Genomic DNA, 18,387 nt, shown 5'->3' on the forward strand with positions numbered 1-18,387 from the left:
GTGCTGTCCACTTTTCTTCCTTCAGATGCTTTGATGATCTTCAGACCCTTCTCCATTAGTGTGCTCATAGTGTTGTAGTTTTTCATCTAGAATCTGTCCAGAATATCTTGCACATATTTCTTTTGAGAAATAAAAATGCCATCAACAGATTGATTCACTTCTAGACCAAGAAAATAATACATTATACCCAAATCCGACATGTCAAACTCAACCATCATGAACTTCTTAAAATTCTCAATCATGGGCAGATTACTTCCGGTATAAATTAAGTCATCCACATATAAACACACCATTAAAACCCCTACACCCCTCTATTTTATATTAAGAGTATGTTCATATGGACACTTTCGAAATCCCTCCTTTAAAAAATAAGCATCTATACGACTATACCAAGCTCTTGGAGCTTGTTTTAGTCCATACAGAGCCTTTTTCAATCTAAACACTTTATTCTCAGCACCAAATTTCACATAGCCAGGAGGTTGTTCGATAAATACCTTTTCTTGTAGTTCACCATGTAGGAAGGCAGACTTCACGTCCAACTGGAAGATTTTCCAAGCATTTTGAGCAGCCAAAGCAATCACCAATATTATGGTATCTAATTGAGCAACGGGAGCATACACCTCTTCGTAGTCAACACCATATTCTTGCTTATAGCCTTTTGCTACTAAGCGATCTTTAAACTTGTCAACCTCTCCGTTTTACTTCAGCTTTGTTTTGTAAACCCATTTGACACCGATGGTTTTCTGATTTTCTGAAAGATTTGTCAACTCCCAGGTGTCATTTCTTTCAATTGATCTAATCTCCTCATCCATGGCTTGCTGCCACTTTGGATCTTTGACGGCATCAGTGAAAGATATAGGATCACAATCTGAAAACAAAGAGAAATAACTGGCCGTATTTCTAGATTTACTGATCTCATATACCTCATAATCTTCCATCCATTTCGGTGCATTTCTTCTACCTTGAGGACGTTCATTACTGAAATGAGCATCACATGATTGATGTTCAACACCTCCAGCGTCTTGTACTGTTGGACTTGCTTGTGAACTGATCTCCAAAGACCGTTCTGGTTCTTCATCTTCTTCAACAGAAAAAGGGAAATTTTTGAAACGAACTTTTGTCGCTCCAATTCCAGATTGCTTTTTTGTAAAAAATAACATCTCGGCTAATAACAATTTTTTTTGGTAATAGGATTGAACAAGCGATAAGCTTTTGATTTGTCATCAACATCAAGGAAAATGCATTTTAGACCTTTATCGTCTAACTTCTTCCTTGCAGCATCTATGCTATACACCCAAAAATCCGGAAGTACTTAACATTTGGTTTACGCCTGCTCCAAACTTCATGAGGTGTCATATTTCGAATAGAGCTGGTAGGACATCTATTTAATATATGAATGCTCCAATGAACTGCTTCTGCCCAAAAGTCTGTTGGTAAGCCACTTCTCTTTAAAAGACTACGCACCATATCAAGAATTGTATGATTTTTTCTTTCACTCATACCATTCAGTTGAGGTGTGTAGGCTTCTGTAAGGTGCCTTTTAATTCCATGCTTCTCACTAAATTCTACAAATTCTAGTGAGTTGTATTCGCCACCGCGCTCAGTCCGCAAATATTTAATTTTACAACCAACTTCATTTTCAACAAACACTTTAAACTTCTTAAAAGTTTCAAATGCTTCTGATTTTTCTCTTAAGAAATAGACCCATGTATTTCTGCTATAATCATCAATGAAGCTAATGAAATAGCGTTTACCTCCATTAGACGTAGGACTTATCGGACCATAGATATCTGAGTGCACCAACTCCAGCACCTTCTTTGCCCTCCAAGACTTTCCTGTTAGAAATGATTCACGATGTTGCTTGCTAACTAGGCACTCTTCACATACTTCATCGGGAGATTCAAGTTGCGGAAGACCTAACAAAAATTGTTTTTCTTTAAGAACTTCAGGATTCCAAAATTTAAATGCCCATACCGAAAATGCCACTTCCAGGCATCCTCTTTCACTTTGGTAGAAAGATATGATTTTATGGAGTTTTGAAGATATAAAGGAAACAAGCGGTTTGACGACATGTTAATCTGAGCGATTAACCCCAAACGAGGATCTTGTATCTTACAAACTTCACATTTAATATTAAGTTCATATCCCTTTTCTTGAAGCTTCCCGACACTTAATAGATTTGTTTTCAATGCAGGGACATAAAACACATCACCTATGGTATGAATGGAGTTGTTTTGGGTTGAGACTTTTACCTTTTCTTTTCCTTGAGCAGAGACCACAGAATTATCTCCAAATCTCACGGTATCTTGAAAAGTTTCATCCAAATCTGAGAATGCCTCTTTCTGCCCACACATATGATTACTGTAGCCAGTATCGAGATACCATAAATTTGTGGGAACTTTCTCTTTGGAAGTATACGCCATCAAAAGTGAAACCTCCTCTTCTTCTTCCTTTGTTTCCGCGTCTTCCTTTCTTGCTACAAAATTAGATCTACCACCACGATTCTTACTTAAATTGGTACGACACTCAGTTCGGTAGTGTCCAAATCGATGGCATCGATAGCATTCAACTTGAGACTTGTCACGTCTTTCAACTTGAGACTTGTCGCGTCTTTTTTCCTTTTCCTGGGAATCGCCAGCTTTGTTTTTCTCCCCTTTCTGGTGATAATTTTTTCCTTTCCACTTGTCCTTCTCTGGATCTCTTCCTTTTGAAGACATCACTGCCTTCAATGCTACTTCATCCTTGTCTTGTTGGTTTAATTTCTGCTCATAAACCAACAAAGAACCTTGCAACTCATCAATAGAAAGAACATCAACATCTTTGGATTCTTCAATAGAGCAGACGATATAATTGAACTTTGCAGTCATCGAGCGAAGTATTTTCTCAATGATGGTAACATCCTCTAGTTTTTCTCCATGAATTCGCATTTTATTTGCGATAGCCAAAACTTTAGAGAAATATTCTGTTACCGACTCACCACCTTGCATACGTAGAGCCTCGAACTCACCACGAAGTGCTTGAAGCTGCACTCATTTCGCCTTCGCCATTCCTTGATACTTTTTCTTCAAGAAATCCCATATTTGTTTAGAAGTATCTTTGCGAAGAATTGTTTCCAGTATTGAGCGATCAATAGCCTGAAAAAGGTAATTCTTCGCCTTGAGATCTTTTAACCTTAGATTGTCCAACTCTGCCTTCTGTGCTTCCAACAAGGCAGTACCAGTGGCTGGCTCTCGTACGCCAACACTCACAACTGGCCAAAACTCTTTGGATCAAAGAAATTTTTCCATCAACATACTCCAATGGTCGTAATGACCATAGAAACGCGGAATAGCGGGCTGAACAAAATTTTCAGTGGTCATTATTTTGTTGCTACAATAGTACTCCAAACAGGGAAAAAAACTTTTTTTTGGCTTTGATACCAAATGATAGAAAAATACACTACAACAGTAATGAAAAGAAAGAGACTCTGCAAGTGTGGAAATTTACTCTGTATTCAAGTTACAAATATGAAATTACAAGAGTCCTTAAATAAGATAAAAACCACTAAACAAACATTTATTTGTTCCTAAAATATCTCAATCTAATGCTGACTCCACTACTACTGCAGCCTAAAGACTAGGAAACTACTTATTGACTCCTAAATAAATGCAACAAACTAACTACTGACTGACCACAAAGCTGGTCACGTTGCTAACAGAATTACTGGTTGGGAAGAATATACTATCATTAAAGATGATCCTCAATTTCTAAGAAAAATCAAACGTTGTTCAGATGTAGAATTGTGCTATTACACTGGACTTCTTGGTACATATATTCCAAATCCTACTTACTCAAACTTGATTTTTTTTTAAGAAAAAAGTATAGTCCAACGTCCAAATATTAGTGTATATTTTATGCTAAATATACATGATCTATGCACATGCATCTATATACAATATACACAATTGAATTAAGTGTATTTATAAAATTAGATGGTGTAAAGGTTACATTAACATAAGCTGCTTTTGATCTTAATTCCAATTAACACATATGATGATATTGTTATAGGTATTGGAGGATTTGCAGCATATGTTGGCATATCGAATGTAGCAGCTCCAAAGCAAGGGCAAGTTGTGTATATCTCAGCTGCAGCAGGAGGTGTTGGTCAACTTGCTGGACAGTTTTCCAAACTCAATAATTGTTACGTTGTTGGAAGTGCAGGCACTGATGAGAAGGTACATTTTTGTTGTGGTTTGACCTGATTTTCTATCGTAATTACATTTACTTCCTTGTTTGAAAAAGGTCTTACATAAAAAAAAAAGTTTTGGACTTCTATAAATTTACAATCTTTCCTTCCACACAACAATACATGCAAGAACCTCTACGATTTAGTCATTAAAATAAAGAATCCTGTTTAGGAGGAGAGTATCCCCTCGAATTGAGCATATCATATCAAAGTATTATGCCTCTCTTAGTATGCTTTTGTTTATTGTCTGATCTATCGTTGTTCAAGATTTGCACTTGTTGACTCACGCATTGATGTGTTGTTATTTTGATCCCAACGCATATGTGACTCAATTGATTTCATTTCTAGCTAACCTATGTGTGTTCATTACAATATTTACATTACTGTTTAATATGACATGAATTAATTGTCTATTTGCAGGTTAATGATTTAAAGTACTATATGTTTAACTTCGATGGTTATTTCAACTACAAAAAAAGAAGATTTAGGGGCAGCTTTAACAAGGTTAGTGCATACAAATATGAAATAGCTACTTCTATAGCATATCTTATTAGCCAAAGATTTTATGACTTGTGATTTATTTTTCTTACAGGTGATGTCCAAATGGTATTGACATATATTTTGACAATGTGGGAGGGCCCTTGTTGGATGAAGTGTTGTTGCACATGAATCCTAACAGTAAGATTGTTGTTTCTGGAATGATATCTCAGTATAATAAACTCGACAAACCAGATGGTATTCATAACTTATTTCACCTTGTCACCAAACGCATTGTAATGGAGGGATTTCAAATAGATGATGACAATTTGAAGCATCATGATGAATTCGTCGAAAAGATGGATTAGAAAATGCAGCTGGTGCTCTCGTTGGATTATTTCGTGGAGAAAATATTGGGAAGCAAGTCATCGTTGTTGCAGACGAAAACTAGACATACATTCATCAAATGATGATCTTTTGTATCTTTTGATTGCCTTTTGAATTTCCATTGATGGTATAGAATTCGTTTTCGCAATGAGAATTTGTTACCAGCTTGAATAAAGTCCAATCCGGCTGAATAAGTTTGGGTGGATGCGTTATTGTGTGTTTGTTTTTCTTGTTTGTAATTCTTCCTCTTGAAGTAATAACAAGGTTTCCTTGAGTTTTTTCTTACTTTCTCGAATTTATAAGAAAATGTTCTATAGGCAACTCCAGAGAGCTAGGCTACATAGATCACCAATGGTTTACAGATAACAAATTGGCAAGTGAGGCCTAAGTTGCTCGTACTCTTCAAAAATGTTGTCGCACCCATGTCAGATCCTCCTAAAGGGCACTACTTTTGAAGGATCCTGAAAGACTGTACGAGTAGCCCACCAACTTATGGACCTGGTCCCTACTCAATGTATGCAGTAATGAACAAGCATAAAAGAAAATGTAGCATAAGATAAACAATGCGCACACAATATTTATGTGGAAACCTTCTTGTTTAAGAGAGTAAAACCACAACCTACCACGTAGGATTTCCAACCACTTCACGATCTTCAAGCAAACTTGAATACAGACTCTGTAGTTCAAGGATTAATTTTTTAATCCTTTGCAACTTGCAATAGCTCTATTACAAGACTCCCAAAGCAATAACTCTATTGCTAACAATGAAACAACTAACTCTAACTGAATCAATCACTAGTTACCTCTAGCCTCAACTATCAACTACCTCTAGCTGACTCAACCCACATGAAGAGAACTAACAATGGAAAACACCTACAACCTATGGACTAGAGCAGTAGGTTAAGCATTTACAAACCACAACACAAAGACTCAAATACAACACGAGCTTAAGACAAAAGTGACGACGGAGCAAGTCCTTGTTTCAAGTGAGGCTTTGGTTGAAAGTTTTGTTTCAAGAGAGATTTGAAGTTCTTTGGATATGGAAGCTTAGGTTTTCTTGTAGTAACATGTTCAATATAAATATATATGAGACAAGAAAACCTAGGATCATTTTGATTGGCAGAAGCAAAAAGGTTGTTGCAACTTTGCGACCAACTTTTCTGCCACCCGGTACTATTTTTAGCTGGACTGTTGACTTAGTGCAGAAGGCATAGTCCCGATGAACCTGGTCCCTGAGTAGTTGCAATTTTATCATCAGAAGGCTGTGCGTGGCTCTACATGAACCAGGTCCCAAGGTTGGTTTGTTAATCATCAAAATTAAGAACTTAACAGATCCGACACACACCTGATGGCATTTTTGAACTGTTTGAACTACATAGAGTGAGGCAAGGAAGAATCTTCCTATATCTCTGAGGCATAGAAGACGAAAAGGAAGAGAATAAATCTTGTCCTGTTTATATAAAGCACAACAAATGCCAAATTTACATTCGACTATTTAAAGATTTTCACTTATCATATTCAGGTATATCCTTTAAGTTGTCTTATTGTTGTCATTGTCCTGCTGCTTATGTAGTCCAATTAGCTCAAGCCTTTCACTTCATACATATGTATGTATGTCCATTTCTACAGTCACTTTTCCAAGATAGAGGCAGAACACTCAAATTCTTGCTATCATTGTTATTAGAATAAGAAAATAGAAATGGAAGCCATAGTTCCCTACCCTTCCATCTCCCCATTTAATCTTTGTCCTCCGTAAACGCGATTTGAATAGCAAAAAACCTTCCACCAGGAACTTCTGGATGGTCATTGTTAGGAGAATACATGGAGTTTGCCTTTTTAGTTCCTAAGAAACTCATCAAAGATAGAATGGAAAAGTACTCTCCCGATTTGTTCCAAACATCAATTATGGGAGAGAAAATGGCATTCTTTTGTGGTTCACGAGGAAATAAATTCTTGTTCTCAAGTGAGAACAAACTTCTCACCTCATGGTGGCCATAATCCATGAAAAAGGCCATGCTTTTCCCTGATTTTGTGGAGAATTCATTGAAAGAAGTATCAGCTTTGAAACGTAGTTTTCTTCATGATATTCTTAAGCCTGAGGCTCTAAAACAATACATTGTGGTTATGGATGCCATGGCTCGTGAACACCTAGATGAAAATTGGGAGTCTAATGCAGTACACATTTGATTTGGCATGTCGACTGTTCATGAGTCTGGTAGATCCAGAGGAAATAAAGAGGTGGCTGACCCTTTCACTCTTGTTACAAATAGGATGTTATCCATGCCTATTGATATGCCCAGAACAGCATATAATCAAGCTATCCAAGGCGGGAAAATTTGTGAGGGATGTGTCGGGTTCGAAATCAAAAGGGTGTCATGCGAAAGTTTAATGGACGTTGAGAAGATGAAGTATTCATGGAACGCAGCTCGTGAATCACTGAGGCTAACTCCACCAGCTCAAGGATCTTTCAAGGAAACAATCACTGATTTTACATATGCAGGTTTCACTATTCCAAAAAAGTAGAAGGTACAAATTTTATTCTACTAATTTTGCTTCATATCGATAGAAAGAGTGTATGAGATTGACATGTTTTTATTCTTTACAGACATTTTAGTCAGTTCACTTGACACGCCAGAACCCCAAGTACTTCTCTGATCCTGAAAAGTTTGATCCTTCAAGGTTTGAAGGAAGCGGTCCTGCACCATTCACATTTGTACCTTTCGGTGGAGGACCTCGTATGTGCCCAGGAAAAGAGTATGCTTGACTGGAAGTACTAGTATTCATGCACAATGTGGTGTAAAGGTTTAAACTTGAAAAGGTGATTCCAGATGAGAAGATTGTGTTCCATGCTTCTCCTGTCCCAGCGCACGGCCTTTCTGTTCGCCTTCAGCCTCATTTAAATTAACTGAATTCCAATTCAAGAAAAAGAAACCTGTGCTTGTTTTATTTGGTTTGAGAAATATTTAAGATATGGAAATCATCTAATATAGACCTGAAATAACTGTAAAGTAGTTTTTCAAAAGTTGTATTATCAATTTACTGAAATGTTCTTTCCTTTTCTTACCGGCTTATATTGAGATCGCGTCCTGGCATACCTAATGTTCCATTGAGAAACATCACCTCAAAACACCTAGATAATTTTGGTTACATCAGAGCAATATTTTCCCACGGAGCCTTGGAGTAACTGGTAAAGTTGCTGCCATGTAACTGGGAAGTCACGGATTTAAGCCTTGGAAACAGTCTCTGTCAGAAATGCAAGGTAAGACTGCGTACAATACTTGTGGTGGGGCCCTTCCTTGGACCCTACGTAGCAGGAGCTTTAGTGCACCAGGCTACCTTTTTTTTAATGGCTTCGGCATTTTTTTCTATAACTAACTAGATTTTTTTAAATGCTTCCACTAAGCCTGTGTGAGAAAACAGAACTACAAAATCAAAAACTCTTGCGTTCCAACAAGCTACTGTTACATCCTTTTCATTAGAAATTGATAAATACACCCACTGTTGAGACTTAAAGTTTTGAAGAATTTAGAGAAAGAGAGGAGAGCACATGAGAGAAAAAGAATCAGAAAATTTTATTCTTATTGAATCAATTTACTGTACAGTGATAGAGATCTATATATACCAATCAGTTAGGTATTTAACTAACAGTTACATTCAATAACTAACTTTACAACTAACTGCTTTAACTAACTATTTGTATAAAGACTGATCTATCCCTTTCCTTGACACTCCCCCTTAAGCTTAGGAGGTGCAAACACATTAAGCAGTCCAAGCTTCGAGCATAAATGTTCATGTTGAGCTTTGTACAACCCTTTGATTAGTAAGTCAGCCTGTTGATCTCTTGTGCAGATATACCCTGTATTGATCACACCTTTTTAAAAATTTTCCCTCACAAAATGACAGTCGATTTCTATATGTTTTGTTCTTTCATGGAACACTGGATTTACAGCTATCTGCATAGTTGATTTGCTGTCTGTATAAACTTGAATAGGAATGGTCAGCTTGAGTCCTAGTTCTTGAAACAGACCAAGTATCCAGATAAGATCAGCAGTAGTGGAAGCAAGGCTTCTGTACTCAGCCTCTGCTAAACTTCTGGAAACTGTACTTTGTTTCTTTGAATTCCAAGAAATCAAGGAATCTCCTAGTTTAACTAAGAAACCTGTTACTGATTTTCTTAAGTTTGGGCAGGCTGCCCAGTCTGCATCACAATAGGCTAGAACTTGTTCTCAACTGTTACTTGATAGCAATACACCTTGTCCAGGCTGATTTTTAACATATTTTACTATTCTCATAGCTGACTCTAGATATGATCTCTTAGGTTGATGTAGAAACTGACTTAGTGTTTAAATACTAAAAGCTATGTCAGGCCTGGTAAGAGTTAAGTATAATATTTTTCCAATAATTCTTTGATAAATTCCAATATCAGTTAATGGATCATTCTCCCCCTTACTAGAATTGTTTGTGTGATCATCAAACTCCTTTGTTGTCAACTTGACATTTGCTTCAAGAGATGTGGCTGCTGGTTTTGCTGCTCCTAATCCCAATTCAGATATTAATTCCAGAGTGTATTTTCTTTGGTGCATTAAAATCCCTTCTTTAGACCTGGAAAACTCAATGCCAAGGAAGTATCTTAACTCCCCAAGGTCTTTCATTCTGAAAGCTTGATGTAGTGCAGCTTTGGTTTCCTCTATTAATTTTAAGCTACTTCCAGTAATCAACATATCATCCACATAGACAAGAATAATTGTTAGATCATTTCCAGCTTTTTTGGTGAAGAGTGAATGATCATATTGAGACTGAGTAAACCCAAGATGTACAACAGCTGCCAATAGCTTTGAATTTCATTGTCTTGGTGCTTGCTTTAGATCATACAAGGATTTCAGAAGTCTGCAAACTGGTTTGTTCTCCCCCTGACTTTGAAATCCTTGTGGTAGTTCCATGTATATTTCATCAGGTAGATCACCTTGTAGAAAGGCATTATATACATCCATTTGTTGTATATGTTAATATTTAATAGATGCAAGTGCTAACACAGATCTGACAGTCACCATTTTAACTACTGGTGAGAAAGTCTCATTATAGTCAATCCCTTCCCATTGACTATACCCTTTAGCTACCAACCTTGCTTTAAACCTTTCAATATCTCCAATATCTTTATACTTAAATCTGAACACCCATTTATAGCCTATAGGTTTCTTTCCTTCTGATAGATTGACAATCTTCTAAGTTTGGTTATCTTCCAAGGCTTTTATCTTATTCTTCATGGCTTTAACCCATCTTGGATCTGTAATAGCTTCAGCATAAGTGGAAGGTTCTACTTCCATAGAGGTAGCCGCAATAAAGGCTTGATAATTTGAGGGTAAGTGGTCATAAAAAATGTAACTTGATAGACCATAAACTGATGCAGCAGATGAATTTTTGGTTGTGATGAAGTCTTTCATCCATAGAGGTGGAGCCTTAGATCTAGATGACCTTCTTTGTACAAAAGTAATATGTTGTGGACTGGTGGTGTTGATGGCAGTAGGAGCCTCAACATTAGGAGAAACAACAGAACTGGTAGGCATCTGATATGGTGTAAACATTGGATGTTGGTCATCAGATGTTAGCAACTGGTTAGAAAAGACATCCATGAAAGATGCTAGTTCATTTTTGTTGATGTTTTGGAAAGGAAAAATATTTTCTTTGAAATCAACATCTCTGTGCACAAAGAAACATCATGAGTAAAGTCATAAAGTATATATCCCTTTTGGGTAGAAGAATATCCCATATGAATAGCTTGAATAGCTCTAGTCTTAAGTTTATCAGTTTCATGTATAGTTTTAGCAAAAACTAGGCAGCCTATCACCCTAAGATGATCAAAAGAAGGTTTTTTACCATATAAAACCTCAAATGGAGACTTATTATGAAGTACAGGGGTAGGCATCCTATTGATTAAGTATGTTACTGACAGGACACAATGACCCCAAAATTTTAGAGGTATGTGACCTTGGAACCTTATAGCTCCACAGACTTCTAAAATATGTTTGTGCTTCCTCTCAGCAACTCTATTTTGCTGAGGAGTATATGTACATGAAGTTTGATGTATAATGCCATTAGTCTTGAATATAGAGTCACATACTGAGTTTACAAACTCAGTACCATTATCACTTCTAATAACCTTAACAGTTGTATTAAATTGATTCTTAACATAAGTCAGGAATTGTTGCAGAGCAACACATACATCAGATTTTAGCTTAAGGAAAAATAACCAAGTCATTCTTGAAAATTCATCAACAATTGTCAAAAAATATTTATTTCCATTATATGTAGCAGTTTTGTAGGGTCCCCATACATCAAGATGTAATATATCAAAACATGCAGTGCTTTTAATGCTACTTCTAGGAAATGGAGCTCTAACTTACTTAGCACATGGACAAATGGTACAAGACTTAATAGTGGAGCTACAGGTCTCTAAAGGTACTACAAACATTCTATTTAGAACTTTAAAAGAACTGTGACCAAGTTTCACATGCCACAGATTTATGTCAACTAGTTTGTCTTTAGAGACCAAGGAGCAGGAATCTGCAACTTTTATTGATTTTGTACTAATTGAAGGAATCAAATATAAACCATCTTCTTGTCTACCAATTTCTTTTACCTTCCCATTGTAGATATCCTGAAATATACTACAAAAGCCAGGAAAAAATGCAACCAAATAATGTAATACCATGGTTACCTGTGAGACTGAGAGTAGATTAAACTTAAATTTAGGCAAGTGAAGAACATTGTCAATGTTGTATCCTACAGTAACCATACTTGTGCCAACATGAGTAACATTAGCTATATCACCAGTAGGCAAAAATTCTCTTTTAGACTTAGTAGAATCTAGTTTAATGTAACTGGTAAGAAGATCAGGATCAGCTACCATGTGATTGGTAGCCCCTGTATCAATAATCCAACCTTTTTTAATATCTCTGGAAGACATAGTAGTGTTCATACCTGCAGTATTATCCATGGAGGTGGTGTTAGACACATTGTTCATCATAGATATAATTTGATCATATTAATCTTTTTTGAAGAAACAAGGCATCTGCATCTGATTGTTAGGAGCAGCAGTGGAAGTGGATGATTGATCTTAAACTTTTGCACATTCTCGAGACTCCATCATAGACTGATTATCAATACTTGCATGAGCTTGATGTGCACCAGAATTAGAACTTCCACCCTTCTTTTAAACCTATCATTTGGATAGCCTATAATCTTGTAGTAATTCTCTTTGACATTCCCTTTAATCTTGCAGAAATCATATTGAACATTGTAGTTATTTTTGTACTTTTGTACATTATTAGGCCTAGAACTGTATAAAGCTGTAGAATCATAGTTTCCAATTCCATTAGACATGACAGGAGGAGCTCCAAGAACCCCAGATGCAGCAGCTAGTCCCTTTTGACTTTCATCACTTACAAGCATGGAATATGCTTGATTTATAGAGGGCAAAGGAGTCATTAACAGAATTTGAATCCTAGCTTAAATGTAAGAATCATTCAAGCCCATCAAGAATTGATACAATTTCTGCCTTTGCACATGATCAAAGAAATCTTTGGACTTATCACAATTGCAGCTAGGTAATGAAACTAACGCCTCAATCTCATTCCACAGATCTTTTAATTTTGAAAAATACACTGAAATTGAAGATGTACCTTGAACCAAAGTTGCAATTTCACAGTGAAGATTAAAGGAGCGTGAACCATCAATTTTTTCAAACCTCTCTTTCAATTCCATCCAAACAACATATGCATCTGCTGCATAGGCTATGCCACTAACCAAATTCTGAGAGATAGAATTCATCAACCAAGAAAGTACGACTGCATTACATCTTTCCCACTGATTCCAGAATTTATCATGAAACCTTTCTTTCTTCCATGCACCATCCACCAGACCCAACTTATTACATCCTAAGAGAGCAATTCACATTGATCTGGACCACAAAGAGTAGTTATTTGTTCTAGTGAGTTGAAAATAAATAAAAAAATTGCACTGGAATCTCCAGGTGTAAGATACAGAGGGTGTGAAGCATCAACTATAACCCCTACACCAAAATTCTCTACAGTTGAAGGTGTAGAGCCACTGGATTCATTGACTGGACCATTTCCTTCGTTACTAGTAGTCTCCATTTTAACAAAATGCTAAGATTTTTCACAGAATAGTGAAACAAGAATTGATCAGTTGATCAATTTTGATAGAAAAACAGAGCAAGAATCAGAAATAGAAGAACATAGAATCGATGAAGAAGAAGAGCTAACAATTAGAAGCTCGTGGCTTTGATACCATGTTGAGACTTAAAGTTTTATAGGTTTGAAGAATTTAGAGAAAGAGAGGAGAGCACATGAGAGAAAAAGAATCAGAAAATTTTATTCTTATTGAATCAATTTACTGTACAGTGATAGAGATATATATATACTAATCAGTTAGGTATTTAACTAATAGTTACATTCAATAACTAACTTTACAACTAACTGCTTTAACTAACTATTTAGGGAAAAATTGGCAAGACTACCCACTTCCAAAACTATTTTGCCATTTACCCACTATAATTATTTTTTATTTAATTTTTAGGGTTAGGGTATAAAAAGTTGGAAAAAGTTAAAAAAGTGGGACCCACGGATGGGCCAAAGGACCATTTCATCATTTTTATAACTTTGAAAATTTAATATAATACACTAACACCCCCCACTTATTCCAATATCCAAAAAAACTCTCTCTCTCCTCTTCAATTCTCTCAACTCCCGCTTAAGAAACCGTCATCCCAAAATTGTCATTTTCGTTTCTTCTTCTTTTCCAGCATCTAAGGGGTCGTTATTGGTTTGTAAGATTAGTTAAAATCAAGTTGCAATCATTTCTAGATCCATTTAAATGGGTTTATTTGCTAATCGATTCGTAGTGATGTAGGAAATTAAATTTTTTTATCGAATTTAGTTGATTAAGGAGTTTTGGTTTAGTTCCGAATTTTTTTAGCAAAGAAGTGTTGAATGGTGGGATAATCGTTATTTGAAGAGTTATTTTGGCATTTTGATTCGAACAGTGACTTGTTTCTGTCTGTAGACTCGTGGTCTATGAAACCGACCCGTGGTCTATGAATTCAAAATGCCCTAGATTGAAATCAATTTTTAGACATATGAAATTCTTTTAAAATATGGTTGCTAAAATAGTGGAAACTGAAAGATTAATAGCTAATTAGTTTGATTAGGTGCACTAGTTTGATTTTAGAAATTATTGTGTTTTGATGCTGCATGTTGGATTTTGGTTCGGTTATTGAAGTGTGCAGTGAACTGTTTGATGGTGGAAGAGTTATTTTGGTATTTTGATTCGAACAGTAACCTGTTTGTGTCCGTAGACCCGTGGTCTATGAAATGAAAATGCCCTAGATTGAAATCAATTTTTAGACATATGAAATTCATTTAAAATTGAGTTATTTCTGTTGATAGACTTATGGTCTATGAACTGAAAATAGAAGATTTGTTCTGCAGGTGTAGATTGCGTTAAAAATGGGTAAAAATATACATCCTTTCTAAATGCAAAGCCAGTACCGCTTCTGATTTTGCTGGTAGCAGTAGAAAAAAAAAACTGAGGCAGTTAGAAATGTCTCAAAAAGAAAGAAAAATAAAAAGTCGATGTCCGAATCAGATTCGGAGTTAAAGGAGATAAGCGACTACGTCGATTCCGATGAAGATGTTGCCATACATAATGCTAATGATGACAGTGAAGCGAGCGAAGATAGTGAAAGAAAAAGTGTTGATGGAGATAATGACCCCTTGTCTGTGCCATCTCTTTCAAGGTTCATTTTTGTGAAGCGGTATGACCTTCGAACGATAATGGATGAGGTCGGATCTTTCCTGGTAAAGATATCGATCAGATCAAGAATGGCTGCTTATCGAGAATTCCAGCAAGTTCTTATCGATCAAGAGTTGAAGAAAAGATTCAAGGGTCCTGTTTTGGACACTTGAGAAAACTGCCAAAACATCTCAAGTTCAAGGGGCAGTTGGTCCATTATTTGTTGTTGCGACGCATCAAGAACAATAAGAAGCGTCATGAGATATGGTTTTGCGTTAACAACAAGCCTGCCTGTTTTGGCTTAAAAGATTTTTGTTTGATCACGGGGCTGAACTGCTCATCATACCCCAGTGAATAAAAAATGAAGAAGGTGTTAGCAAAGGGGAAGAATTTTTGCTTTAAAGTGACAACAAACAAAAACATTACGACGGCCAACTTGCTACACCTGATCAGAGGGAATAAGTTGAACGAGGATTAGAAGTTTGAGTGTTGTTTACTATGGTTCTTGCACACCATGTTGCTTGCAAAATATTCAATGAAGGTTGTCGACACGAAACTGATTCGAATGGTCGATTCTTTGAGTTTCTTCAAGAATTATCCGTGGGGAACAGAGACATTTCAACTGACCCTGGACTATCTAAAGAAGAAAAGTGACCTGAAGAAGCAGAGAAAAGTATTTGATGAGAAGTAGAAGGCATCTTATGCCCTATTCGGATTTCCTTGGGCATTCATGGTATCTACCATAAATCCTTTAGTGAGTTTATCCTAGATTATTTATTTATTTTTACTCTATCATAGACTCTGAGTTCTTTTTTCACTAATGTATTGCTTACAGGTTTGGATCTACGAGTCCTTTCCTCATCTTGAAAAATTTACTGGAAAATCAATGAATGAGCTCTTTTCCATTCTCTCATCCACAGATGGTACACTACAAAAAGTGACCAGATAATCGAAGGCAACCCATCAAGTACAAAGGAAAAGTTACCGAGGTATGAACTTATTTTTTATTATGCAATAATAATACTATTGTTATATCGAATGCTATGAAATTGTTAGTTGATATTTTGTAGAACGTGTACCAGTACATCATCCCTACTCTTCGTGAGATGAAGACGGATTACATGGTTTCCTTTGAGCCATATATGGACGAGGTAAAGAATAACGTTCTCGATGGCTTAACGAAAGATTTAGAAGGGGTGACTATACTTATTTCAAATGAGAGCAGTGATGATAACAGAGATTTGGATAGTAACCCCGTTGAAGTACGCGTTGGTAATGATGATACTCTGAGCACCTCCAAAGATACATAAGGCACCTCATCCCCCGGGGATCTTCATAAGCGTGTTGCTGCACTCGAGGAAGCAGTGTTGGATATTGCTGCCTATATTTGAGAGAAAAGACTGAAGAAAAAAGAACAAGATAAGAGACAACACGAGCGAGGTAACTTCATTCAATAATTGATGTTGTTAATGAGTTTTCAGCTTTAAATACTAGTAATACTTTGTAATATGATGATATCGTGCATGTGGATCTTTGTGAATCGGAGAGAAATGAAGAAGGATAAAAAGAAAGCAAAATAGATGAGATGGCCTCTATTGTGGCGAGAGAGAAAAAAAAAAGAAAAGAAGGATGAAGAAGAAGAAATGGAAGAAGACATGTGCCAAGAAGAAAGTTCAAAAGAAGCAGCTGCAGAAGCAAAAGAAGAAGAAGCTGAAAAAAAAACAGCTGCAGATGTTGACAAAAAAAAAGGTGAAGAAGAACCAGCCAAAAAAGCATCAGTTGCTGCAGATGATGAAATAGAAGGAGAAGAAGACGTGCATGAAGAAGTAGCTGTAACTGCTAAGAAAAAAAGAGCTGAAGCTGACCAAAAAGATGTGGTCATGGATATCGTAGGTGAAATCAACAGTAACATTTGTGTTGATGAGGAAGATAAGGAAAAAGACATTTGAATGCTATATTGTTAATGTGTTGTTGAATGATCAGTAGTTAGGATCGGACAAATATTTTTTTTATTTGACAAGTATGAAAGTTTAAGGATCTGTTGGTAGGATATTAGAAACATTCTTTTATTTTATGGTAGTTGTTATGATTTTGCACTGAATCTGTCTCTATCAAACTGGCTAGTGGCATGGCCATTTGAATATGCAGAGTGTTGTCATAGTTGGTACAGTGTATGGTTAATGTCATAGAATGCATACTTAATCTTTCGTATACTACATGCGTAGTCTATCATTACCATGCTGGTCGGTTTTAAGCTGACATGTTGTTTGATCAACCATGATTCTATAAAAAATAGTATTAACATTATATAAAAATAGAAGTATTATTATTTATTCAATATCACTACATCCATGTTACACCTTTTCAAAGAACGAATACTAGCATTATAGCACATAACATTTTCTAGGCCATTCTTCCTTTCTTCGACCAAAATCAATTTTTATTTTAGTTGATCCCTCTCTATTTTGGTGTCATGTAGCAACACTTTAAATTGATCTCTCTATTCTTCGGCTTCTTTGAAAAAAGTCATAAGAAAATCTTTATTTTCTTCGCATTGTTAGAGCCTTTGTAGTAGATTAAATTTTGCCAAGCCTTAAAAATTTGATGTCTCGGGTCCCGAACTCAACGTTGATGGACTGGTTGGAGCGATAGCTCATCAAGCCATTTAAAAAATGAGCATGCGCCATTATACTAGAAAAAATAATAATTACATAACGACTAACTTAAATTCATAAAAAAGACACACAGAGTTCACCTTCGCAATTGCACAATTATAAAATTTGCAATCTGGATTTGAGTCCGTGCGTGACGTCCTCAGAACCATCGCATTCCCATAATGATAAATTAGAGTATTTTTAGAATTGGATGTTTGAGAGGCTTGAGATATTGTAGAATTTTTAAAAACAAAACAAAGCGAATGAAATAAAATAATGAGGGATGACCGACCTTATATATGAAGTAAAACTGAAGTGTTGACACTGATGGATTATAAAAGTAGCCGTTTATTACGGTTGGAGCAGTAAACATTTTTCTTGAACTGGTGGTGATACTTAATAGACCGTAATAAATCATGACCTATGTCAGCTATCAATTTGTCTAGTCTACCGTAGACTTACACCTTCAATAGTGGATCGATTGATCTTCTGATTATGCGTAGAATACGGTGATCTATGTACTCATATATAGACCATCACTTGGCTGGTGGAAGAAAATAATTAAATTAAAAATAATTTATATAGATAATCATATGTTTTGGGGCTGATGGAAGAAAATAATTAAATTAAAAATAATTTAAATAGATAATCTTAAACTGTTGGTGACACTTATAGACTCCCATCGTTGTTGACCCATGTCAAAATCATGTAAAAAATATTCTTATTCTTTCAGGGTCCATCGATTAGACTAGTTTACTGTAGACTTACACCTTTAGATGTGCATCGATTGATATCATGAGTATGCGTAGACACACAATCATATTAGAGCTTGTA

At 36.0% G+C, this 18,387-nt stretch overlaps 3 pseudogenes; all 3 read left to right on the forward strand.

Annotated features, from left to right (window-relative positions):
- Positions 1-3,449: 3,449 nt before the first annotated feature.
- LOC107874018 lies at positions 3,450-5,306 on the forward strand (annotated as a pseudogene).
- An 850-nt stretch (positions 5,307-6,156) lies between these two features.
- On the forward strand, positions 6,157-7,478 carry LOC107874017 (annotated as a pseudogene).
- Positions 7,479-7,492: 14 nt separating this feature from the next.
- Positions 7,493-7,994, forward strand: LOC107874016 (annotated as a pseudogene).
- Positions 7,995-18,387: the final 10,393 nt, after the last annotated feature.

Source organism: Capsicum annuum, chromosome 6 (assembly GCF_002878395.1).
Source record: "Capsicum annuum cultivar UCD-10X-F1 chromosome 6, UCD10Xv1.1, whole genome shotgun sequence".
NCBI classification, from domain to species: domain Eukaryota; kingdom Viridiplantae; phylum Streptophyta; class Magnoliopsida; order Solanales; family Solanaceae; genus Capsicum; species Capsicum annuum.